The sequence below is a fragment of the Accipiter gentilis genome, chromosome 1 (assembly GCF_929443795.1).
Source record: "Accipiter gentilis chromosome 1, bAccGen1.1, whole genome shotgun sequence".
NCBI classification, from domain to species: Eukaryota; Metazoa; Chordata; class Aves; order Accipitriformes; family Accipitridae; genus Astur; species Astur gentilis.
In genome coordinates, this window is record NC_064880.1 from 50,314,899 (window position 1) to 50,340,638 (window position 25,740).

A 25,740-nucleotide genomic window follows, 5' to 3' on the forward strand; every position below is an offset into this window, starting at 1 on the left:
CCAAAGGCATTTTTGCTGGTTGAAATTCTCACACTCTGAGCATCTCCTGCTGTACAGGGAAACCCAAGGACCTTCACAGTGTCTACCTGTGCTCTAAAATTCCCCAAAGATGGGTGGTTTTAAAATCCTTGCTGCAGTAATACCTGTTTCATTGGTTGTAATGTGTCGGGGAAAGCTGAAAGAACTGCAGATAAAGCATTTGTTGGTATTTTTAGCACCAGTGAAGAGTAAGAACAGCTTCTTAAACTGGAATATTGTTATAAAGAAGAGCACAGGAGTCTTAATCTGTTGGGAAGCTCTGGCTCACTCGAGAGGTTTTGATTACGTTGACGTCATCGCTCCTTAATTCCGTTGAGGCTGTATCATTGTATTGCAGACCAGGTATCTGTAGTTCAGTGGCTGCGGTTTTATTTTTATACTTGCATCTGCAGCACAGCTACTTTCATCTGTCAAGTGACACGATCTGAGAAGGACCGTTTTCCATAAAGTGACTGTTGATGAAAAAAGCACCGAATATAAAACTGTGACGGTCGACAGTGCTGAAAAAGGTTTTAATTCACTGCCAGTGCCTTTGAAGCACTTGTGCTGCTGTACAGCTCTGGCTAACAGTCACTTATGTGTTCCCTATAAAGTTAGACAAGCTTAATGTAAGTCCAGATATGACACTAGGTCATACTATAAAATATCATATTTTGATATCGGCTGAACCTGGGTTGTGCGACAAAGCCAGGAAAAGAACCTCAAAATCGTGTTCGAAATAGCACCTGGACATCAGGTTTGGACTAGCTGTCTTGGAAGTTGCAGGGAGATAAATGGTGAATTTTGAGGTTGCAGTTTGGCATCTGAGTTAAATTCACAAACTATGAAAGCAATTCCTTGTGTCTCTGATTGAGGAAAGTGAACCAAATAGGGTAGGTAAAGTACTTATTGAACCTATACTGTAGAGGTTTTGAAAGATCACAGATTATTAATAAAAGCTTAATAGTATTTTGTCTTTTAGTAACCTATCCGGCTACAGGTACAAATATTGACTTTCTAAATAAGCATTTGTGTTCCATTTGATGGATTTGATTAAACTTGGTGCGTCAAACCTCACTTATTTCAATTTTTCTAAATTACCTTCTCTTTTTTAACCTTTGAGCTGTGAGGATAAACATGAAAGCTCCTTGCTTTTATGGGCATATATATAAATTCAGAAAACTATTTCCAAAAAGTGGGGGAAGGCTATATTGCATTTTACTGAAACAAAATTGCCGTGTAAGAACCAGTTTCACATGGTCTTTCCCTATTTGTAGTAAAAGTTTTGCAAAATGAATAATACTGAAAGTTAACATTAGGTGTCAGTATTTTACATATTATTTAGCGAGAGAATATCAAGTGAAAGAGCTTCTGTGCAAAAAAAAAAAAAAAAAAAAAAAGAATATTATGATCTGCTTTTTCAAATGCTCTAAGTTATCACAGTTAGAGTAATATCAGGAATAATTGTGTGTGAAATAATTAGTTGTATATACCCCGAATGCTACTTGCTAGTTCCATCTCTGATTTAAAATTCAGTATTAAGTACTATTGCTTTCTAATTGTGATAACATTTAGTTCCTGGATTGTCTGAAGAAATTACATTTTTCAAATTAAACTGCAAGACATGGGTGTCTGTAGATGACAGAAAATCGATACCCGGGTAGCGTGGTAAAATGCCTACAAAATGAAGGAAGGTAGACATGAATATGTAGATCCCCGGTTGTATGTGATCTTTCTCAGCACAACACTATTTAGTACTGTACAGATCTCTCAAACTCACCGCAACTCTTGCAAACATGAGGGAAAAATACTGTAAGATCCATTTGTGCATTTTTTTTACCCTGTTTTGCCATGGGAAGGCTAAGGAGAAGGCAAAGTCCTCTTTCATAAGCGGAAAAGGATGTTTTTGTTTTCCAAAAGAACAGTGTACTATGAGTGAAGAAAAAAGTATGACCTACAGTTATTTTCTCATCTGAGCTCACTGTGTGACTAAGAATGGGAAGGACATGACCCATCTGAAGAGCTTAAGATACAAAACGTTGGGAGACCTTGGTTTGACTACTGCAGAATCCACCTCGCTTTCGTTTTATCAGCAGTTATTATACAAGGGTAGACTAAGCAAGAAAGATGAAAGGAGGAAGACAGGATGGAAGATAATAAAATTATTAACTTTTTAACCTACGTTACAGTATATTAGGGTCGTGTTCCCAAATACACCTGGGTACAAGTGGGAATTCCCTGTGAAATTCTAGCCCCAGGGGTAGGGATGGGCCTTGGTTGCGTTCGCAAGAGTCAAAATAAGCATCTAGGGCTGAATCTGCAGAAAGACCTTACAGCACATGTAAACATCAAGGCAGTGACAGCAATATAACGAAGACGCGGCCGAGATAGGTGTGTTATTTCATATACCCGCTTATAAACCCCACTCGATCCAGATGCAATTAACATGTCATGATCTAACGTGTCTCAGAGGGAGCTGACCTGCTCGGAGACCCTTAAAAATCTCAGCAGGTTCCCGTCTGAACCTCTAGGCACCCAAACTGATGAACGTAGGTTTCTGAAAAGCTAGCCGCTCTCTACAACCAGTCTCTGAGGAGAGACAGTTTTGCACTGTAAGCTTAAACTTTTGTCAATATTTGTGAAATATATTTAGAAAGCTGATGCAGAAATGAATAAGTTATAGATCAGTAACTCATACTTTTTATATTCCAAGTTTTTATTACCTAAACTTACTCTTCTAAGCATCATTTTATGTTTCTAGTTAAATATAAGTGAGAATTGATTGGGGTATTTCTCAATGGAATTCTATCTTTATTTCATCATAATTGCTTCATATTTGAATAATGACAGATGAACTACTTCATTCAATTGCAGTTTTAAGGCTTTGAAGTCACAATAGCAGCAAAGGATTTAAATTCTGAAGCCATTATTATGGCAGAGAAGACACCAGGGAAAAGGAAAACTTATGGTCGTATAATTTTCTAGACAGAAAAATACTTCTGTGGTTGCACTTTTTTTTCCTTTTTTTTTTTTTTTTTTTTTTTTCCTGGACATATTGTTAACGTTAAAAGGATTCACTAAACTTCAACAAAATGAAGTAGCTGCAACTTCTAGCAAAACAAATGGCTTCCATCTACCCTGGAAGAAGACATTAGAAATGTTGAATGAGAGTCCATGCTGTAAGTAAAATTCTGTAGTTATTTTGCTTTGGAGCTAGCTACAAACCATTTAAAATTCCAGGCAGCTGCAATACTGTATTTCACCAATAAAGAGTTCATTAGATCTTTTTTCTGTCTGACATTTACATTTAGTCCTGAGTACATGTTAATACTCCAAGGTATGAATTTCAAAGTTCCCTTTATCTTTGTGTACAGTTTTAAGCAATTAATCAAGTGATAAAAACTAGCTTTAAAAATAAGAAACGAATTCTGAATTTAAAGTATATGTTCAAAAAGTTGCTACATTATAATTTGTGGAGGACAGGGCCTCTTATCAACTGAGCTAAGTGCAGAAGTTCTTTTTTTAAAACTTACATTTTATTGAAGGATTTTGAAGAGATCGTCAAATTGTTAAAACATGACCAAGTTGTATATCCAGGATAGTTCTTCCTCCTAGGAGGCTACATCAAAGTGGGAGAGACACAGAAAAATCATTATTTAATACGTTCAAAATGACTCCCATGTGGGGCAAGATTTATACAGGCTTCTGAAATAAGCACGGGGGCAAGCAGCACTGAAAACCTTTCAATTGAAATTAAAACAAATGGCAGTCTTATCATCACAGTGCCAGGTATAAATAGGAGAATGTATTTGAAAACTTTTCCAATTCTTACTTTGCAGCAAAGCACTTTCTGAATGAAAGAAAGCACCTAAGCACTAGAGATACCACTGCAGCTTGAAAGGAATTATGCTTTCTGGGATGCCACTTGCCCTGCACAGTATAGATTCTGTAGATACCCATACAGATTGCAGCATAGCTCGTGGTCTCACCTGTTGCAACACGGAGCAAGTTCTCTGCTACTGGGAAGACTGTAGTAGGGTAGGTGTTAGTATATGTTTGTGGTAGTAGAGTACGAGTCAAACCTCGTGGGTCCAACTTGCAACTTTGCTACTTTGCAAAGTTTCCCGGTGCCTCAGTTTACCGTCTGGGAGAAAGCACGGTGTGGGGTCGTCGTTGCGAGGGTAATTGGGACCGGGTGTCTGCAAAGTTCACATTGATACTTGAGCACAAGATATTAAGAACTGGAAGCTATTAAAATGTCATTAATGAATCTCAACAGAAACATGCCTGCAATATATATTCTATTTTAGCAGTGAGGTATGTCAAGCATGCTGACACTGTGTTTCTTTTTAATGAGTGTTTTATTTTAATTTCCACCTGGGGGGGTGAAAGGAAATGTTCAGAAATATTCATCCCTCAGATAGAACATAGAAGCAGTTTTAGCTGAAAGTTTATGCAAAACGCTCAGATGCTCTTGTGTGTGACGATATCTAATTTAAACCATTGTGGTCAAGAGGCAACAGATTCTGCCAATTCTTACCATCTTAGACAGAACAACACCTTGCAGCTGGGTAACTTGTGAATACGTGGATACTTCTTTTTAAGGATGCTTCTAGACTTTCCCGTACCACTGCTACCGACAGAGAAAAATAGGGTGAAGATCTCCTTAGAGAAATTGTTTGTGAGTGAAAGCCCAGATTCACCGGCTTCTGAATTTTCTTAATTGCCTCTGAAAGGGTTATTTTTCCTGATTCCACAGCTAAGTTTCTGTATCACTGAGACTGTAAAAATGGTCTTGATGTAACAGCTATAAAATATAGAATCTATGAGTGCAAGGCTCTTTGGTTATGTGTAGAGAAAGAGAAACGAAAACTTTGGCTTAAGAAATGAAAGGCCTCTGTCAACTGATTTATCGGGTATGATTAGACTGTATAATTTCAAAAACACAACTCTGATTACCCTTTACATTCTTTGTTTTGTTATTCTTTAGAGTCCAAATATCCCAATAATCTTTACTGTGTTTCTTCACTTAAAGAGTTCGAATTTTAGAAGGGTGAGGGGTAAATATAATGGTTAATAACGTACATGTCTTTACAAGAGTCCATCTTCAGCGCATCAGTGCGTTGGTCTCCAGAGCAGCCCAGTCAAAGCACATATTGAGAAAACTTCCCTAGTACACCCCAACTGGATAAAACCCAGTAGCAACCGTGGGAGTAGGACCTCTGCATATTACACCACTGTCAGCCTGAGGGAATTCCATGTTTCTCCTTTTTTTTTTTTCTCCTTCGCTGGCGGTGCAGCCTGCCTTTGGGGTGCCTCATCTCCTCTCCACCCAGCAGGGAACCGCAGGATACCACTTGATTTCTACGCTTCACCATCCTGGTGTCAAGGTATTTCAGTTTTACTGATTATAAAGTTGTGCTAAAGTGCATTTCGAGACCTCACGGTTAGTTTCTAGAATCTAATGGTTGATCATGCTTCCTGCTTTCCTAGATCATATCCTGTTTAAGGTACAGCTGTGCAAAAAATGGTTTATTGAAATAATGGCATACATTATGTATAGTGGCATACTAAAAAATAGTGGAACTTGACTCTTAAACCGATGTGAAAATCCCATTTGTTATCATTGTTTATGGCTTCTAGTTTGAACATAGTTCAGTGACAGATTAATTTAATGAATTTATAAACCTCTTTATAGCATCTAAGTTTCATCTGTTGTTGAAAGAACTTGAGTTAGATAAGGTAAACTCCTTCTGGACCAAAGCAGGAGTGACAAGTATGCTGAATTTTGGAAAGGAAGTACTCTCAACGTCTCAAATTTAACTAATAAATCAAAGACTGTTGCTCTGTATCAGATATGGATGAAGGATAATGCTATGGGTCAATTTTTGAAATATCCTAAATTCTGTGGAAGTATGAACGTAGCATATGACTGCTTCATTTACATTAGTATTCTTATTTTATTCAAACTTTCTTGCTTTAACTAGATATTAAAACTGAAGTGATAAAATACCAGAAAAAGTATGAATCACCAAAATTACATACTGAAGTCTGTTATCTTGACATTTTTCTGAATGAATATTGAAATGCTTAGCAAAAAAAGATCTTGAAGTTCCTCCATCAGTAATCAGACCCAGACTTTACTTGAAAAAAATTCTTTTTATATTTAGTTATGAAAAGCATGCTTTTAATTATAATGATGTTCATTAAAACACATGCCTTGAAAGACTACTATTTTCAATTCAAAGGCTCTTCAAAAAAACATATTAAAAAAGCCATAATCTACCATTAATCTATCCTGGAAAAATATTAGACAGATAAATATACCAACTGAATGTATATGATATATATGTACATCTATATGTGTGTATATGTGTGCTGCTCTTCAGGGAATCAGGAGGTTTGGTTCTGGTTTTTTTGGTTTTTTCTTTTCACATTTATAGAAAGTGTAAGAAGTGGTTTAATTTGATGAAATCAAACATTCAATGAAAACAAAGGCATTAGCTCTGAAATAAGACATCAGTTTTGTAGGGCTATAGATCCTTTGAACTTGGATGACATTGTCTCTGAGGACAAGATGTTTGATGAATTTTAGACTTTAAAGCCTTTAGTGGGAAAAATTAGTCCCGAATCTGTTCCTGTAGGATGGGGGAAAAAACCCCCAACATTCACCCTTCAAAAGATCAGGAAAAAAATGATGTCATTTTCTATTTCCCTTAAGTACCTTTCCTTCAGATGCTTATACTGGAAGAGGCTCAACTGCCATGAATTTAAGGGCTTATGCTCCTAGTGATCTGGGCATTTATGTCCTCTCTGCACAGAACATTGAGGAGAAAAAGAAAAACAAAAACACTTTAGCATATAAGGATAAAAGGCTCTATGGGTAAGATGGTCTTAAAAAACATCGCTGACTAATTTTAATCTATTAATTTAATATAATGAACATAATGATTTGTGTAAAATTACGTTACCCCTGTTATATGCCAAATCTGTTAGGAACAGCTGCTTTGCATTCAGTATATCATAATGACATACACTGTGGAGTTATAATGTTTAAATTTTTTTTCATTAAGGTCCTATTTTAGATTTGCAAGCTCGTGCACGAGGGGAGAAGGGCTGGTGCCTCCATCGCACTGTTGCTGTTAAAGGTTATCAAAAACTCCTCTTGGCTCTGTGAAGAAATGAGTAATGAGTGCAAGTTGGTTTTGCAGACCCTGTTCCAAGGGAAGAATAAACCAGGATTAAAAAGTCTGCTGGAGAATATTTTTCCCAACAGGCCTAACGTCTAGTGCTTTTTTTGCTCAGAAGAACTAGCAGGGTCATCATTACCGAAGCTTGAAATAAAGGTGAACTGATAATACAGGTGGGGAAGTGGACTAAAGGGACTGTAATTAATTGAGTCTTTATAAACACACAGAGGCTGCAGCAGAGATGTGGTTCAGCTGACGTTCCTGTTCATGTGGCCGCTACCTGCAGTGTCACAGCTAATGTCTTAAACTCCCTCTCTCCCTCTTTCCTAAATCCAAAATACTCCTAAAACCCTAAAAATAGTCCCTAACCCTAAATACCACTTTCCTTTTGAGCTGCTAGTGATACACTTTGTCCTATCGCAGAGCTTATCTAGCTAGTAGAAATAATGGATCTGGATGAATGCTTTTCACAGCTCGGAAGGTATAATTCTGGCTGATAAGAAATTAGTATTGTAATATTTTTGCTAAGCACCCCCCCTCATTGTGCAAGAGCAGAGATGGTGTAAAACATAACACTAGGCACCTGCTATCTTAGCGTAAAGGTGATTCTACTATGATAACCTCCGTAACTACAGCATCATAACTACGGGTAGATGTGGTGCTTAAAGACATGGTTTAGTGGTGGACTTGGCAGTGTTACGTTAACGGTTGGCCTCGATGATCTTAAAGGTCTTTTCCCACCTAAATGATTCTATGATTCTGATATGACAATGCTATGTACCTGCTTTAGGAGAGTCCCTATAAAGTTTGGTAGGTAGAGAATAAAAAAGGGCTCATAAAAACAAGATTACAGGCATGAGCCAGAGGAAAGAAAAGGACAGAATGGTCTTGAGAAACAAGGGAAAGGAAGTATATGACTTCAGAGACCACAGACTATAGAGATTAGAAGGAACTGAAAAACTGGAAAAATCTCAAAAGCTGTAGAATGAGGGCCATCAGTTTTCTATTTTTGCCCGCATGAAGCAAGCTGAAATTAAAAGTATTTGTGCAGACATGCTGAAGTGGTCCGAGTAAAGACCTCCTTATTTTCTGTACATGACTGCTGTGAAGAAGTCTTTCAAGAAGTGCAAACATTCAAGATATCTAATAGCCTGGTGGCTATTAGTTGCGCTGGTGGTGCATTTATTTTTTTTCTCTTTTTTTTTTTTTTTTTTCTTTCTTCTCCTTCCCCAAATCTGGATACCCCCATTCACCAATAACCGGTAAGATTTCCTGACATCCCCCAGATCATATGAGAATGTACAATAGCAATTGCCTGTCAGAAGGAGGGAGCTGGGGAAAAGGGCAATGGAGTACAACCATGCACAAAAACTAGACGTATCCTTGTATTACATGGGCAAATAAAATCATAGGAAGTGATTGGAAATGACATACTGAATTATTTAAGTTAACTAACTGCTTCATGTCTTTGATAAGCTGAATTTTTTTGTTTCTTTGTTTGTTTCCCAGTCCATTTCAGGCACCATAGTCTCCCCTGAAATCTTCTGGACACAAGAGAGGTCAACCATCTGTCCGCAGAGGAGTTTTACTTCCCACATCTGACTTTCTCTTGTTTTTATTGACTTCTTTCTTCTGGCACAACTGCCCGGGTAGTTCTGACTCAGTCTGCAATGGCAGCGTGGGAGGGAGCAGAGCCTACCACACGGATAAAAGCTGTATTAGGAAGAGACAAGCAGTGACTTCAGCAATTCTTATTTCCACTAGATTTTAGGAGGGCCGCATTATTTTTGTCAATGCCTTGTGTTGCTGTACGCCTGCGTTTATCTTTTTGTGAATGTGGAATTTGACACTGTAGAAATGAGCCTCTTCTTCCTCAAAGGCTGAAGCAAAAGAAGAGAATATCCCAGAACATCTCAGCTTTCTTCTGCATTCATCCTCAGCGTGGGATTTTACAGGGCTTGGTACTTTCCCCAGTGTTATTCACCATGTAGCTGAAGCTTTTTTAATAGAGGTAGAAACAACACTGGCTAGAGTACCGGTTTCACATCAAGGACAGCCACTTCAGGCTTCCTTTACTGTGAAAACATTGACAGGTTTTGGAACATCTCCAGTCAACAAGCTATTGGCGTGGAGATTTTGGGTCCCACCTGAAGCCAGTGGTGAACACCACTGAAGAGGTTATTGCTAGCACCGCTTTGTAACTCTGACTTGATCATAGATTAAGATATTGTCACCCAAAGTGCATGACTCATTTGTCTTTTTAAGGTCCGTTATTGTGTGATGTAAAACCACCTTTTTGGCAGTTTGGTACTATAGCACTTTTAGCACTCGGAGGCCTAACACTCCAGAAAAATGCATTTACACTGCATTTAAAGCTTGCATGTAACTAAATCTTGTCAAGGAAAGTCTTTACATAATGCATCAACATATGCCGGGTTTTTGTCTCTTTTTTTGGTACAGTATAACTATACAATGGGTTGAAGTGGCTTTTCTAAGTTATTCAAAATAACCCTAGGCAAGGCAGGCCTTTAAAATAAGTGCCAAGATCCCTAAAACACCTGGGAAAGAGAGAGAAAAGGACCAGTTTGGATTTATGTAGAACTTTCTTACCTAGTAGTTTCCATTAACTTTGGTGTCCTATTTTTATTTATTTTTTTTTTTTAACAGTGAAAAATTCCATCAGGTAAGCTTGAAAAATAATGAGTGTGGAAGTAAAGAAATTCGTTGTTTTCTTGGCCATGAATATTTCTAAATCCAAACCTCATTATAAGGCAAAGTGGTCTTTATTAGAAAGTAAATGTTCAGAGAATTCTGTCCTAAACTTCTCTGCTGCTTTTTAAAGTATATCTGTTATCAAAACTTTAGCAGCTCAGCTATTAAGAGATGTTTTAATGCAAGATCGTTTGTCTCCTAAAATTTGAATGTTGTGGGTTTTAGACCTCAAGTCACAGCGCATATGTTCCTTCCATATAGCCAACATTAAAATGCTGGAGAATCTCTAAAGATCTATTTTCTACCACCTGTGACAATTTTTAAAAAATATCTTTTGCACTTTTAAGACTGCGGTAAGTAAAATGGATTGTTTAGGGGAAAAATCAGCTCAGAGTAAAAGGTTTTGGAAGATGATACCAGAATGTTTATAATGCATGTTGTGGTTGAGAGGGTTGTGTGAATTTACCCATTACTGTATATTTACATTGACATTTACATACAAGCTCCCACATAATAAGCATTTATTGCCCCAGCAGGTAATATTAGAGACTGCTGTTAACTCGGGCTATAAACTATTGGAGCTGTTACACGGCCACGTGCATGGCCTTCTCAATACATAAGAATCTGCTCCTAGAAATGCTTTTGCTGGAGTTAAATATTCAAAGCCCTTATAGCAAAAAAATAACGGCTACTGAATGCACATCAGCTGTCTGAGTGAACAACTGCTGTGAGCAAGAATATGAATTATTGTCCATACAGACACAATTCTTTGTTCTCTTTTTTAATTTAAATATTTTAAAACCTACTACAAATATGAAAAATATCATTCCTCTGGTGAAGAATGTGGGAAATAACACGCTATTTCTTCATTATCACATAGCCTACTAGTTTCCCAGGGTTTTTCCTGGTGAATTGCAAAGTTTGGGAACTTTATCCATTTTCTTTAAGAAAAGATTATTTTCTTCTAGAACCAGCCATTGGATGCACAATTGTTCTTCCAGGCTTGTGCCTGCAGAGTGCTGTCCAGGTTTGTATTGTCTATTATGGCTTGATTTGCCCATTGAATTAGATTTGCCACTGGGTGTCTGCTATACAAGCCAGACTATGGGCTGCCTGCCAGTCATCCCAACAGAGAGTAAAGGCTGAACTAGGCAAAAAAAAAAAAAAAAAAAAGGTCAAGTTTTCTTTCCCCCTCAGGAGACTGCTGGTCCGGAGCAAGTCTTGGAATCACTGTTCGAGCACCTGATGAAACTTATGCTACTTCTACGATTTATTATAACAGGGAAGGTAACATGCTGGGCGTTTAGCATCCTCAGTCAACAGTGATTTTTAAAACTGCTGGTTTAATCCTTAATGCTCTGTGCTCTCGGTTACGAGACGTGGAAACCTGGATGTTCACCAACTTGATGACATGTCTCATAAGCAATGACGCCATGAGTCACTGAAATAGGCACAAGAAATCTGAGCTTCAGAAATGATGCTCCATCTTTAACTTGCACAGCAAACACGCAAAGACCAACCTATTGAGCAGCAATCTGCTCCAGGTAACGTCTATGAAGTTTCTGTTTCCTGTTTAGTTTTACTTAGCTTAAAGAGCTCGTAGATTTTGCTAAACCGTTTTTTTTGCACATCTAAAGTATTTTCAGCCTTCCAGAGATCACACAGGAAGCTTGTGCTGCATAAGTTTAAGCAGTATGCAAAGCTGCCATCCTTTTATAGAATTTTGTCACTACTGACATACTGTCAAATGGATGCGAAGGAAATCAGACGGAGTATGCAACTTGACTTGAAATGTTAGGTGTACAGTGAAAGACATTTTCATGAAAAATGCCACATCCCCAGTAATCTAGGTTTTGGACAAGGTAACGTAGGCAAGTTCTGCTGCAGTATGTTACAGGTTTGCTGATGGTTTCTTCACCTTTTAATGATGGAGTTCTGTTGTCTACACTGTTCACAAATATTTTGTAATTGTAAAAATGCTTTTGATGGTTTTATTTGAGGAAAACCTTAAGATCTACATGGCTACAATAGATACTTCAATTAAATTTTTTTCCATATGACAACATTAGTTGAAACATATAGTGTTTTTAAAAAAGCTAGCAAGTTAATAGTGCTGCTGCAGGTTCTTTAAGTTCTAGTAGTTGTTAGTTTACAGAAAAGCACAGTATTGCTTTCTCCCCTCCTCACACCTGGGAGAAACAACTCATCACCATTCATACACAACATCCCCTTTTTTGTTCCAAAAGTCCATCTTTAAAATGCATCCCTAAAATGCAGTGCCTACAAAAAAAAAAGATATTTTAGTTTAGAACGGTGAAGACAAGCTGTCATGCTGTTCAACTCCCTCTCCTGTCTGTGCGTGTGTGTTCCCTCTTGGCGTATGTAGTAAGCATTTGGGAACAAGGATGGTCTTGGTTCTGGCTTTGCATGGCCTTTAACATAACTGGATCTCTGGCCATGAAATGGAGGTTGTAGATGTTACTACAAATCAATAATAATAATGTAAGGGTCACTCTGTAGCCTAATAGCTCTGCCATTCCTTCAGCAGTGCTATGTTCCCCCTTTTTCATTCTGGTATTTTTCTCGAGTCCCTGAAGGTCTTGCTTCCCATGCAGTTCAGTAAGTGCATGATGTACTAAAGCTGTTTTCTACAGGAACTTTCTTGCACCTTTTTTTTTGTTTGTTTTTTTTTTGCTGCAATAGGAAATGATCTGCCTGCAAATCAGTCTTTTCTTTGCAGCCTTGCAAAGTTTGTTACAATCCCTTTCTAGGTCTTCCTAAGCTCCACTCCAGCCTCAGCCCCAGCCTTGGGGTGCTCAACGACCACAGTTTCCTAACTCTCTCTGCCCTTTTTCCTTGGGATATTCTGCAGGATCCTGCTTTAGGCCGCTCAGTGAATTTCTTGCTGGATATTCCGCACAGATGGAGCACATCTTCTTGAGGACCTCCACTGGCATCCCCTGTCAATAGGGTTCATTTTACTTCACTGTCAGGACAAATCCTTAAACTTTTAGGATGGCCTTGATTTTCTCAGGTCATAGGGCAGCTCTCTTTTTTTTTATTGTGGGAGACAACCAAAAAAGATCCCCCTATTCTGCCAAAGCATCAACAGAGGGCTCTGCAGCCTGACCGGCACTGGGATGGTCCTTGTACACGCAGCCCAACCACCCTGCCCTGCAAGGGAACCCCCGCTGCACCGGGGAGCTGAACCCTCATTTTGTAAGTTGAGCTAGAAATATTGGAAAGATACTACTGTTTCTTGCTGAAAAAAAGGCCACAGGGGAAGATGCTGTTGAAGGCATCTGCAATGAAGGGGCTTTTCAAGAGTCCCAAAGGTCCAGAGCTACATCTGAATCTGCTGGTTCTCTGGGCTCATCCTGCCTGAGAGGGACCGGTACGGTGTGAGGTGCTGGGAGAAGTGAAGCGGGGCAGCGGCCATGCGTGCCTCTACTTCTCCAGGAGCTGCTTCGTGGAGAAGTGTTAAAAGAGAAAATCAAAGAAACAGAAGTGTTTGTCTGGGCGACCTTCACCAGACAATAGTACAAGGCATTTTTTTTTTAAGTAGCAATCTCTCTGATTGGCTAGAATTTGCTGTTTTGTAAATCTAAAGTAACAGTATGGTAAGCGTCATGTTTACTAAAGCTACATTTCAAAACAGCAAAGCACATTTGTTGCAAGCGATTTATTTCAGTACTCAAAGGGTTTCACTGAAGGTAAGAAAAGGGAAGTTGTCTTGAGGCTTAGAATCATAATTCCTTTCAGCATTTCCTTTTAAACCTCATGTTTACCTCCTGCAAAAACTAACCCTCCCTGTTTGTGGCAATTTTAAGAGAGGAGCTGCTTTCATACTTTAAAGTTTTGTTCTTTATCCAATCCGGAAGAGTTTTGCACTAAACCTGGGTGTAAGTTGCTCACTGGGGACATGGTTAGCTTCTGCTGTTTCAGGAAGTGGTTTTATTTTACTTTTTTTCCTGCTTACTTTCTATCTTTATGAGCTGTGGGAGATTAACCTAAATGCTGTCTATAGACATGTGACCTAGATGTTTTCCGTTTTTTGAAATAGTTAAAACTGTTGCTGGTTGATGGCAGTTTGAGATGAGATGACGGCGTCTGTGAGGCTGTAGGTAAGGAACCTTAAATTCCTCTTAATACAGTTTAGGAAACCTGTTGCTAAAGATTTTAAAACAATCATAACTGTGTGTATTTTGTTTGCATTCAATACGGACTATGTTAATTACACAATTATTTCTATTGGCATTTGTGAATTTGAAAGCAATGAGCAAAACTGTAGAGAGTACCAATATGAAATCATGTTTTAAATGCAAAATTTGCCTTCAGGATCTAGTAAATCTGTTGCATCCTCTGCAAGAGGCAACTGTATCAGACCCACTCTAGTATCCCAAACCATTTATCACTTCTCAGATCCCTGCTAGTACTAGCTAGTTGTCCCCAAAAGGTAGAAAAGGCTGGTGGCACTGGCTGGAAAATGAGATTAGATCAATTCTCCCAGCATTTGCCTTTGCCAGGTGCAGTTTAGCACTGCTTGATTAACTGGCTTCCCTGCTGGTGACCACGAGGGAGGTGATTAGTGCAGTGGGTACTGTAAAAGTTAGTAGAATGGTAAGCGTAGCTATCTAGTCGATATTCTGTGTCGCTAGAGACTGAAGAGATCAATAGAAGGATCTCTTGCCCTGCTCAGTATCCAAAAGTTTGGTACCGCTCTATTATTCACGAGTGGTGCTAACAGGACTAGGATGCAGGAAGGCAAAAAGGACATTGTACAAAAAATATCCTTGGTTTGTCTGTGAGCACTCTCAATGCTGTTCCTCGCGGAGCTGTTCAATGGAGATATCCCGGTAGCATGTTTCCTGCATGAGGCTGTTTAGATCCAGGTTAATTCCTCCTCTGCTTCGGAGTTGGCCAGAAAAAGGTTGTGTGTCCTGAGTCCCCATCTCACTTGAAGCTTTCTATCAGAAAAAAATCACTTCGCATTGCCATCAGTGGGCAAACACTGCTTTCTGGTCTTCAGAACCTTACAAGCAAATAGTAATTTAGGCGGATGTTCAAATAACACAATATAATGTTTTGATTACGGGCCACATAAAGCAGAGCCAGAACTAACAAGATTTGTTGTACGGTGAAGATTTGTTTTGCTGGTAACGTGTAGTTTGCTGCAAACTTTGTGACATGTACTCATGTTTGTAACTGATAGCCTTATCGTAAGAAGCAACTTGGTTTTCTTTTGGAAATATGGGTCAGAGTTGAAAGATAGCACACGTGGCTTGAAGCTCATTTTGTAATCGTGCATACTAACTGGAGACAGATTTTAGCGTAGTGTTATAAGATTACATTTCAAATTTTCTGTACTTTTTTTGAGAAAAAAAGCTGTCCCGCCTGCATACACAAATCAGCACAGACAGGGAAATTGTATAAAAAGACCATGTTCTCTTCCTGGGCTGTGTTTGTAGTGTTTTTTATGTTACTGCTGCAATGTCTTAGCATCATTTGAAATGCATTTTCCACAGAGCTGTGAGATTTGGTAAAGTAGTTTGAATTCTGAGTTATTTTTCTTTATTTTCTCCCTTCCCTGCAACTTACCTCTTTGTGTCCAAAGGAAATTCATTTAAAAGCAGCATCTCTTGTTCACTTTACCTCTCAATCCAATTACATCTGTAACATACATTTGTTCATTTTCTTTTCCAAATAGAGTGAACAGCTGAAGCACTCTATATTTTAAAGCTCCTGCTGTACACTATTATTGAATTACCAAAAAACCCTCGCCTTTTTGGCAGCATTTGTTGTAGAAACTTCCTTTTGCTTTGATAGAAGAGATACCCTAGCTTGGAAGAGATACTCCGTCTTCTTCCGACCAAGCACGAGCCTGTGGCCCCCTCGGTAGCCCCTCTCACGGGGGCTGGGACTGCCAGGACAGCAAAGGAGAGATCTATATCAGACCGTGGTCTCGGGCATGTTCCTCCCCACCTGGAGTGAAGCAGGAACCAGAAACTAAAATGGCGACGGAGACACATTTCGATTCTTCTCCCGATATTTGGGTGGCACCCCACCACAACCTCCTTGATGTAGGGCTAGCTTAATTGAAACTGTTGTACGCAGCTCTGGTTTGGATTTCTCTGTTTCTGCTCCCAGGAGTTATTACTTCTTTACAGTGATGAGCTTCAGGCCAGGCTCTGAAAAGTATTATCCCACACAGAGGGATGGAGTGCCCACCGTGATCTCCAGTGCTGTAGTGAGGATGGCTTTTGCTGTGCTGCTCAGGGCCTTCAGCTTGGTTCTCTGCTAAGCAGTCCCGCAGACTTTTAGCAGTGGGAACTGCTGCATTATGGCCTGTTTTGACTGAGTCACGTGGGGCTTAGTGGGTTATAGGCAGCGTCTTCTGAATTTTTTGAAGGCTCACAACGCGTAGTTCTGATGCTTGCTTATTTTCTGGACTTTTTTTTTTTGAGATGCTTCTGTGCCGTGTCAGCTCAATCAGTATGAGTTGTTAACCATTTAATGCATTGTAAAAGTCTGCATGCTGCTAAAAACTTCCTCTCAACATTGGAGAAGTCTGTTAGTGCTTAGTTGTGTCCTTAATTAGAAACCTGAAACGTGGCAGTTGCACTGAATGTATCTTAGTCCTGTATAGGTGTTGTCTGGGCTCATCTCTTTTAAAGACAAAACAAAGCATCACTTGAGCTCTAGCTAAAGTCTCTACATTTCACTTTTCTCCTAAGACTTCCACATGGATGCATCAAACATATTTCTTAGTGCTGCGAAGACAGAAGCTGGTACTGATGGATACCGTCTATATGCAGATGCCTTGATTGTTTTCCTGGGTTCACTTGTTGATAGGATTAGTCCTGAAAAAACCCGATAGGATAAAATTTTGGCCCAGCTTTTGACCACATATCTTCCATGATAATTCAAGTTCTGTTCAGAGCACAACAGCAGATTTCTTTACCTGGTTACACAAACTGCACAAAACTGTTTCTTTTTCCATCCTGTGGTGACTTGCAACAGCTTTTGTCACCATCGAACTAATTGCTGTAATGTCCTTGTAGTCTCAGAGTAGGCTGAAGGCCCTGCTGCCTTCAGCTTGCTCACAACAGCACAATTCCCTGCGGGGTGTGCATTTGGGGACCTGTGAGCTTGCTCTGGGTCAGAAGGCATTGGTGTTACCTGCTTCTGAAACCTTCTCGTAAGTTTGGTCTGCTTCAACCAGCAGTCTCAATGAATCTTAATTCACTGACAACTCTCTTCTTGACATCTGAAGGACAGAGGTGGTTGTTTCATTGCCGTGCTGGATGTTAAGATTGTGCCTTCATGCACTCGACATGCCTCTGTCGGTCTTCCTTGCTTTGGGAAATACTATAAAAAGGTTGTTTTGGAGACTTGCTACGAAACAAACAGTTAGCTCCTCATTTGCACAGGAACTTCCTCAATGCAGATCTATTTTCATTTTAAGAGTGAGACCTCTTATCCCAGAGTCAGTGGACCCATCATCTTTATTACAACTTGAAGCACCTTGGGGTGCAAACTTCCAGGCTGGCTAAAATAGGAGAAAAAGAAATGCTACTGGATTTTTTTTTTTTTTTTTTAAGAAGGCTGTTTGAATGAGAAAAGCAGGCATTAATTTTCTGGGCGTGAATACTTAGATGTTGCAAACTGACCATGGGCAAAGCTAACCTATGCTAGAGCTCGGTCTGCAGATGCAGCCAGGTCATGGTGGCGCAGATTTTCTGTGCATTATTGGCTCATGGTGAAGTCACCTGCAAGTGTTGAGGTCTGGCGTGTGTAAAAGTGAGTCCTGTTTGCCAGAAAATAAGAACCCCAAATTCATCCATGCTTGGAAATTTTGGCCTTTTTCTCTTCATTTCTCTGTATTTCCATTCACCTTACTTAGCATGAGAAAAAACTGGTTTGGGAATTAAGTAGGAAAGATATCAGAGGGTTAAACAGATACTGCTATTCTCCAAATTAGCTTCTAAACTTCTGGGGGTATGTGCACGTTACACAGTAAAATACTCACTCAGACAGTGCACAGATACCTACTGAAGCATTTCTTCAATAAATTAACTAAGCAAGTTTGATATTGCTACGGTTAGTGGTTTAAGGTTGTTTAAGACACAATATAACACTTCCTCACTTCCTGCCATTTGAGATTGTCAGGTATTAAATCATTCATTTGTAGTTAAGCCGGTTATTGTGGGTTTGTACTGTGGTTTTTCATGAATATTTCTTCCAAAGCCTGTGCCTGATATACTAAACAGGCACAGTCCTTGAACAAATGAACTTAAAGTGACTTTTGATTCCTTCTCCGAGACATCCATCAGTTTTCAGCACAACTGCAACTTGATAAGAGGGGAAGGGGAGGCAAGGAGGAAGAAAAACCAGAAGTGCATGTGGCTTAGAGCCGAAGAGATGTGCTTTAAACATGTGCTTGCTCTGTTTCTCATTTCTTTTCCTGCCACACCCTGAGCCAAGCCACCACTGTATTTGGTGCTGAATCAGATACCGGAGCGCCTATCTGAAGCACATAGAGAAGTTCCTCCCGGGCAAGGCACAGTGCTTAGCACCTGTACTTGTTTGTCTTCTGCTCAGGATGTTACTAAACTCCTTTCCTTTGTGGGTGAGGAGGGAAATGACACATACTTTTGTGAAGACGGTTGAAGCTCTGGAGTTCTGTCTCCAGAAGAGTCACCTCCATGGCTGGAGGTGTCGGGATGCTCTCGGAGTTTCTGGTGCCTCCGCTGCAGCTGTGGTTCAGGAGGTACCTGCTGCTGGACCGGCCAGATGTCTGCTTGGGACAGTGGAATTGGAGGAACTGAGCGGTCCCCAGTGGGGCAATGGACCCAACACTGGCAGCGGGTCCCACCGGTTGGGGCATCCCCAGCCCACACGGTGATGTTGGCCAGAGCCAAAACCACACACACGTCGCAGGAGAGCCTCCCGGTAACAACGTGGAGACCCACAGCAAACACCAGCAGAAGCCTCCCTGGGCTCTCTCAATCAAAACGCATTTCTAGTGCATAGCTTTGCTACAAATGAATCAATGTTTTCCACTAGGAAGGTGGTACGTCAGACTTTCCAAGTGGCCGAGCTGCTCTGACATGTGCTGCCTTCTGTGCTTTGGGCTGAATAGTGCTGTGGTTTGATCTGGAAAGATTATTGTTTCTATTATCAACAGTACACTGCATGCTTAGTTACTTTATTAGCAAAAAGAACAAAACATAGTAACCAGTAGTAATAAGTAATCAAATTCTTGTGATGATTTTTAGACTAGGAGGTGACATTAATCCACCCACTCTTCTTGGAATGGCAAAGGAAGCGGAAACAGCCCAAGTAAAAGCTTGTCGGTTCCTCCTTGTTCATTAATCCTAGGCCCTGACAAAGGCAAGAAATGCCCCCAGTCTTAGCAGAGGCTTGGAGAAACTGGTCTTCAATTCGTTCTTGACTTTCCTTTGGACAGTCTAGCTCTGGCTCTGGATTGAGCAGTATGCAGTCGTACAGACCTGAGACCTCCAGAATTGCTACACAGAGATTTTAATTGGAAAACATCTTTTCTAGTTTTAATTTTCATCTAAAGTTTGGGTCTTTTTATAAAATCTTCCCTAGAGTGCAAGTAAGTGAAGAGGGGGACTCTATCAAGATGTGGAGCGAAAATCGTATAAAATAAAAGAACGAAAAGTGTTAAACGCAGAGATTTCTTACCAGACTTGTATCATGCACCAAGATACAGATGTTTAGGGAATAAGGTTGATGCACTGTAAGGACATTTTAACTCAGGTACGTAGGACTGCAAAGGTTCACTTGAGCTGAGTGCAGCAATTTCAGCCAACGACGGTTCTGAGGAGTCCATCAGCTCTGCATGTTGCCACGTTACCTAATGAGCCCACAGCCAACAGAAAATGTAATACATACTCGTTAAGTATTTTTGCTCTTAGCAATGTTGGGGGCAGATGAATGGCTGCCGCTCTTCTCACTATGACTGTTGGTGTTCACACGCGGATCTGGCAGCACCGCGCTCCTGCTGTCGTCGCTGCTGACTCTGACTGCTTCTACCAAGTGCAGCACATCTGTGGTGGGACTAGTGGTGCAGGTGGGCTCTGGTCTCCTGGCCTGCAGAAAGCATGCATACAACGTTTCTGGAGTCATCTCGAACCACCTTAGTGAAAAAAAGTTTTCATTGGTCCCTCCCAGAACAACGTACATTTGCAGTAAAAATTTTAGCGATAATTGGCAGAGCCTATGCTCACACTTCTTGCATAATCGAAGAAATGATATTTTTGACACCACAATACCATCGGTATTTCCCCTTTGCTGAAAGCAGGCATCTTAGCTATGGGCTGTGATATCGGATACTGTCACATAAAACAAACGCCTCGGTCCTCTCCCTGCTTTGCCGTGTGGTGCTGAGGAGCAGCGCGGTGGGGCAGGCACTCCTGCCGCTCTGGGCCACGGCAGAGGCGGCTGGTGCAGAAAACAACCCGGGGCCCCCGTAAAATGCAGAAGAAGGGCTTGCTTGATGCAAGCCGCAAAGAATTTCCCCTTCTAGTTCCTGCTGCAGCTTGAAAGTTTTCTCCTAAAATTGTAGGTGCCGGCTCTGCTGCGTTTCACAGCAGAGTCTCTTACAAGAGCAGCACCAGGAGCTCTGCAAAGGAAAGTGGAGATGGAGTGTGGGAACAGATTAAAAGTGTCTAGAGCTTTTTTTTTTTTTCCCCCCTCAGATGGGAAGTGGGAGCAGTGAGAAGAAGCAAGGGAGCAGCTGCAGGATCACAGCGCAAAAACTGCTGCAGATATATATGGAGGAAGATTGAGAGAGGGTAGGAGGGACCGTCTCATGTGCACAGCACGAGGAATCGAACGTTATCCTGGGGAGTGGGAGAGAGCGAGTCTTGCTGTCCGAATAAGGGGCAAACCTCTTGTTGTAGACACTATTGAGGCAGACAGCATCAGTAATAGTTTTATTGTAAGTTTTAAACAAAAAAAAAAAGGTTTTATTATAAGTTTACTTTATTTTTTGATTTGTTTTTAAAGTCTAAGAAGCTGTAAAGCCTTTCCTATTCAATAATCTCAGCATCTCAGTTTGACAGACATGTCTTCTGTAGGACGGTGGATATACAGAACTGCAAAATAGATTAAGACACGGCAAATGTACACTTAGACTACTAAGTTGAGGGACTCTAAGGCACTCTAAGAGGTTAGAGCGACTCCTACTGCTTCACCAAAGGCTTAACAGAGCTCAGGAAGGCTTTTTTTCTGGGGATGCTGCTGCTGTAGGAACTAAGGACCAGGAGGCAAACTGAGGCACAACTTGCAACTGCTCCAAGTGTTCAGTAGTGCCTGAGTTAGAGGTAGAGTGGGATAAAACTTGTGTATAGTCTTACTCGGTGATGAATGTGAGGTGCTTCTTCCACCATGGATCGACCACTGGGGCATGAGCCTGTACATGAATGTGGTGCAGGTCACAAATGTGCTGTAATGTCCTACCCGAGCTGACCTTGTGACAGCTTGTTTATATAGCCACTGTCAAACTGAAACTGAAATTTCTGTTGGCAGAGCTCTGAAATTGAGAACTTATAGGAAGTTTGTTTCTTTGGCTATTTGCAGCAAGCTTTCAGGCATTTAAAAAATATTTTTCTAATACATCAGTTTGTCTTGTGGTACCAACTCTTCTACTTCTCCAGAGAGTTTGGGCTGTTCCAAAATTACCCTCACCACATGTCTAGTTCAGGTAAGCATGGAACGTTTGGATGAATATCCGAATCTCTGTGAGGAGAAGTTCTGCAAAATTGAGCTGGAAGTATTTCAAGCAGTCTTACTTTGAAATTTCTGTCACTTCTGCTTCTGCTTGTATCTGTAAATACTGCAAGAATAACCTTTCCCATAGTATCTCATCACTTCAGATCTGGCAACATTAAAAGTAACAACACTTTTCTGAACATTTAGGCTATAGGAACAGATTTCTTTCAAGCACCGGAGAAAATTTGTGATTCTTATGTGATCTTCCTAGAGAAAACATTGGATTTTTTTTTTTATTCAGAATTAGACAGCTTTAAACTAAAAAGTTACCGTGTGACAAGCATCATATGCAGGTATAAAATGAGTTCAGAGCTGGTCGGTCTTACTTGCGGTGGTTGGAAAGCCATGACTCTACTCTGTACTTGCCTGCGGTATATAAATGTACAGCAGAAAGGAAGGAGGTAGAAGGAAATTATCTTTTCCTCATGTGTTAGGTGGGGGCAGGTCAGGAGTAACCAAACATTCCCCTCTAGTACTTCTCAGGTCTTTTTTGGTGTTAAATCAAGTAAATTGTTACAAACCTTTATGATGCTGTAAACTATTTGCTGCCGTTGGCCTAATGTCTAAACTGTATCCGTTTGGCTGTTCGATGTCGTAGGGTCCATTAGAAATGTTACGTATCAGATTATATTCAAGTTTGTTTTTTTAATACTGTGTATATATGACCAATATTCATCGTTTGAAAGATTGTAGTCTAGCTTGCACAGCATGGAAAATGGAGGCAGGTGTTGCGGATCAGATGCACTCCAGAAAGAAATGAAATGCGCTGCCAGCAGGAAGACCTAGAAGTAGCGATTTTTCCCAGGCATGTTCTTTTACATATTCAACTGAATTTCTACTATGGACGACTGTTCCCAGAACATATGCAGGCCAAACTGTACACAAAGGATACTTTTAGCTTCAAGTTCCACTTGAAACTGAGATATTAAATTGACATAGGAGTGGTGAAAATAGACTCCATTATGCTATCCCATATGATATATTGGGACAGATGAACTTTTGAAACAACTGTTACCTTTCCAGAGACCTTCACATGTAATATAATCAAGAAACTAAGTGATGCAAGAAAAGACATGACCATATGCAGTGCTGACTTGAAGAAGCTCTTTTACCCTATTGCGTGTGGTTTTGTTGTTTCTAATAATATCCTAGCGATATTTCCTAGCAAGCTTTTATTTGTGCAGGGAAGTCCCGTAGATAGCAGGTCATTGAGGATTACAGAATTAGAGTTAGATCTGTAGAAGTGGATTTGTAGTCATTAAATATGGATGTGAAGAGTTTGTCGTTGTATCTGCACAACTTTGGAATAGTAACTGTCTCCCATTCTCTTCTCTTTCTAACTCTCATGCCACTTCTATCCAGATAGGAAAGCATTTCCAGAGACAGCACATCTCTGCCGTATAGGGTACAAATAGCTTTTCCAAATCCCTGTTTTCCTTTGTCATCTGATCCAGCTATTTTTAAAGGTCTACGTATAGCAGGGAACAGACCCTGGGGCTTTCAGCTATTATAGAGTCATAGAATGGGTTGAGTTGGAAGGGACCTTAAAAATCATTCCCCCTGCCATGGGCAGGGACACCTTCCACTAGACCAGGTTGCTCACAGCCCCATCCAGCCTGGCCTGGAACACTGCCAGGGATGGGGCAGCCACAACCTCTCCGGGCAACCTTCTTCACTAAGCAATCATCTACAAAATTTCAGAATGACACAAAGGAGGACCTTAGCTTTATGCTTAAATCCCAATTGACAGCCATTGCACAGCTATTTAGATTTTCTGTCTTTGTGTCTCTCCTCATCAAATCCTTGAGAGAAATTGAGCAACAGTTTGTAAAGACTAATAATATTTCCACTGAGACCGTATATTTGGTTGAAGACATTTTGCTGCCATCTGCTAGAAAGTGGGACTCGCCATCAGCCTTCTATTATTTTATTTTATCCTTTTAATTTTTTTATTGTGTAAGGTGCTATTACTAGTTGAAAAAAATAGAAAAAAACCCCCTACAATCTTCATAGCAGAAAGCCACTCCTATTTTTAGCGCTGCAGTCAATGGGCAGGAAATCGCTGAAGCATCAAACTGTAACAGGCTGTAAGTTACTGTGCAGTGCAGGCTCCACACCCATGCAGATCTGTGACGTACTGTAAGTAGAGAATCACATATTCCTTATATGTGTAGTAACTATCAGGAATGAGAAAGGAAGTACTGCATTTTAACACTTTAATTCTTAGGAACTCAGTCATCAGAACAACCTTAGACTATGTTCTTAGGCCCCAAATGAAACATAGTTACTGCTGTACAATGGTGTAAGTCCTCCCTCCTGCAGCTTGTTATAAAGTGTATTTCCATCACTTTTGCTTTGCTGTAATTCCATGAACTTCAGTGGGTTCACTGTGAACCTGAGAGCAGGATCAGGCCTTTACGACCTGTCTGGAACCACATGTCCTGTATTGCACAAATTAGGAAGAAATTGCTTTAAACGGTAACGCACTCTGTTCCTGCTGGATATTAAGCTGGTACATGAGATTTCTATCATGAGAATTATGTAGTTGTTATCCAAATGTTGCTGTAAAATATAACCCTCTCTTAACATAAGAGAATAAACTGAAAAGGTTGAAACGGTCATCATATCAAGGGTCAAGTTAAAATCTTAAGGATAAAAGATTCTAAACAGCCTAAGAGTTATTTAACAACGATGCTTGAAAATGCTTTACTTCTTGTATTGGGCTACAACCTAGGAAGTCTGCTATGATTTGGGCCAAGCTGCGTCAAGAAATTTGCCTTTATGTGCAGCTTTCATAGAGATTGGATTATATAGCTCAGAGCATAAATAAAATGGTAAATAACGGGCTGAGCAGCGTATTCAATGTATGTAACAGAGAAATGTTGGGCAGTAAGATATCGCTACGAACAAAGCAGAAGAGAATTTTTACCCTTCTCTTTGACCACAGGAGAGACATGGGTAACTGTACATGTACATTAGAGTTGCCTGAAAAATTCAGTGGGTCATTTCTGGTTTTATTTGCAGAAAGTCCTCAAATGCTGGACTAGAAAAGACTGACTAAAAAGCCAGCCTTTAGACACATGAGGTAAGATGACCTCCATGAAGCTTGCGCAGTGCGTTGTCTGTTTGGAGGGACACCACCGAAAGTCTAATATGGCTGCAACAGGTCGAAAAATTAAAAGGGCATGTGATAATCAATGCTGCTGAGCGTGGCTTTTGTAGGACTTAGGAAGTATCAAGTAACTCAGCGATGTTTGCTGACGAGACTGCAGTTTTTGTTGATAAGGGAAACTGTGCTGTTGAGTTTAGAACATTGAACATTTTATGGCAGACTGAACTCGCCAAGGAATTCTGTTTTATTGTCTATCTGATATAAAAAGATAAAACTGGAGTAAAGACTGAGGCAATGGTGATGTAGCGTCATTCCTGATCTCCTGCTTTGACTAGAGATATGACTGATGGTTGAAATTAATGCTGATCCAAAGTACAAGTTATTCTGGGCTGGATGACATCTTTCTGCAAAGGAAAAGGCATAGGAATGTTACATCTGCTTTGTATTTTCATTACAATGGATTTCTCTGTTTTTCTAGTACTCGGATAAACTGGCTTCAGGACACTTCTGGGCAGCAGCCCAGGACACCATATCCCTCAGCAGCCTTCGCTGTTTGTGTCCGTGCCCTGGGCGCGGATGTGTGACGTGTTAGCTGTGAGAGCAGCGTGGTGGGGATGGTTGAAAAAAAATAAAGACACAACAGCGTGCAGATAAGAATAATTGCAAAAAACCATGCGGCAGTTTACTTGTTATCCCCTCTCTTTACCTATAGTTTTTTTTCATCTGTCCCCCTTTATATCCATCAGTTGTGTGTTTAAGCACTTACTGCCCCTGAGCTGTACTTCAGCAGAGGTAACAAACAGTGCAGCAAAGGCTAAGAGCAAAACCCAACAGCAGAAATGTTTACGTAGGTGTGTTGATTTTAAACACTTTTCACAGACAAAGCAATATGTTTTCTCCTTTACA

The 25,740-nt window shown here is 40.3% G+C and overlaps 1 protein-coding gene across 5 annotated transcripts in view; it reads left to right on the top strand.

Moving 5' to 3' along the window:
* The first annotated feature begins 13,575 nt into the window (after window positions 1-13,575).
* ARHGAP15 (Rho GTPase activating protein 15) overlaps window positions 13,576-25,740 on the top strand; it is a 330,972-nt gene continuing 318,807 nt past the window's right edge. The window contains exons 1-3 of one of the 5 annotated variants that reach the window (XM_049803704.1): window positions 13,696-13,822; window positions 13,984-14,044; window positions 24,747-24,807. The gene's annotated coding sequence lies outside the window, so the exon portion shown is untranslated. Of the gene's footprint in view, window positions 13,634-13,695; window positions 13,823-13,983; window positions 14,045-20,722; window positions 20,744-20,869; window positions 20,890-24,746; window positions 24,808-25,740 lie in introns of those variants that run through there. The other 4 variants (XM_049803687.1, XM_049803697.1, XM_049803712.1 and 1 more) reach the window with 4 other exon arrangements.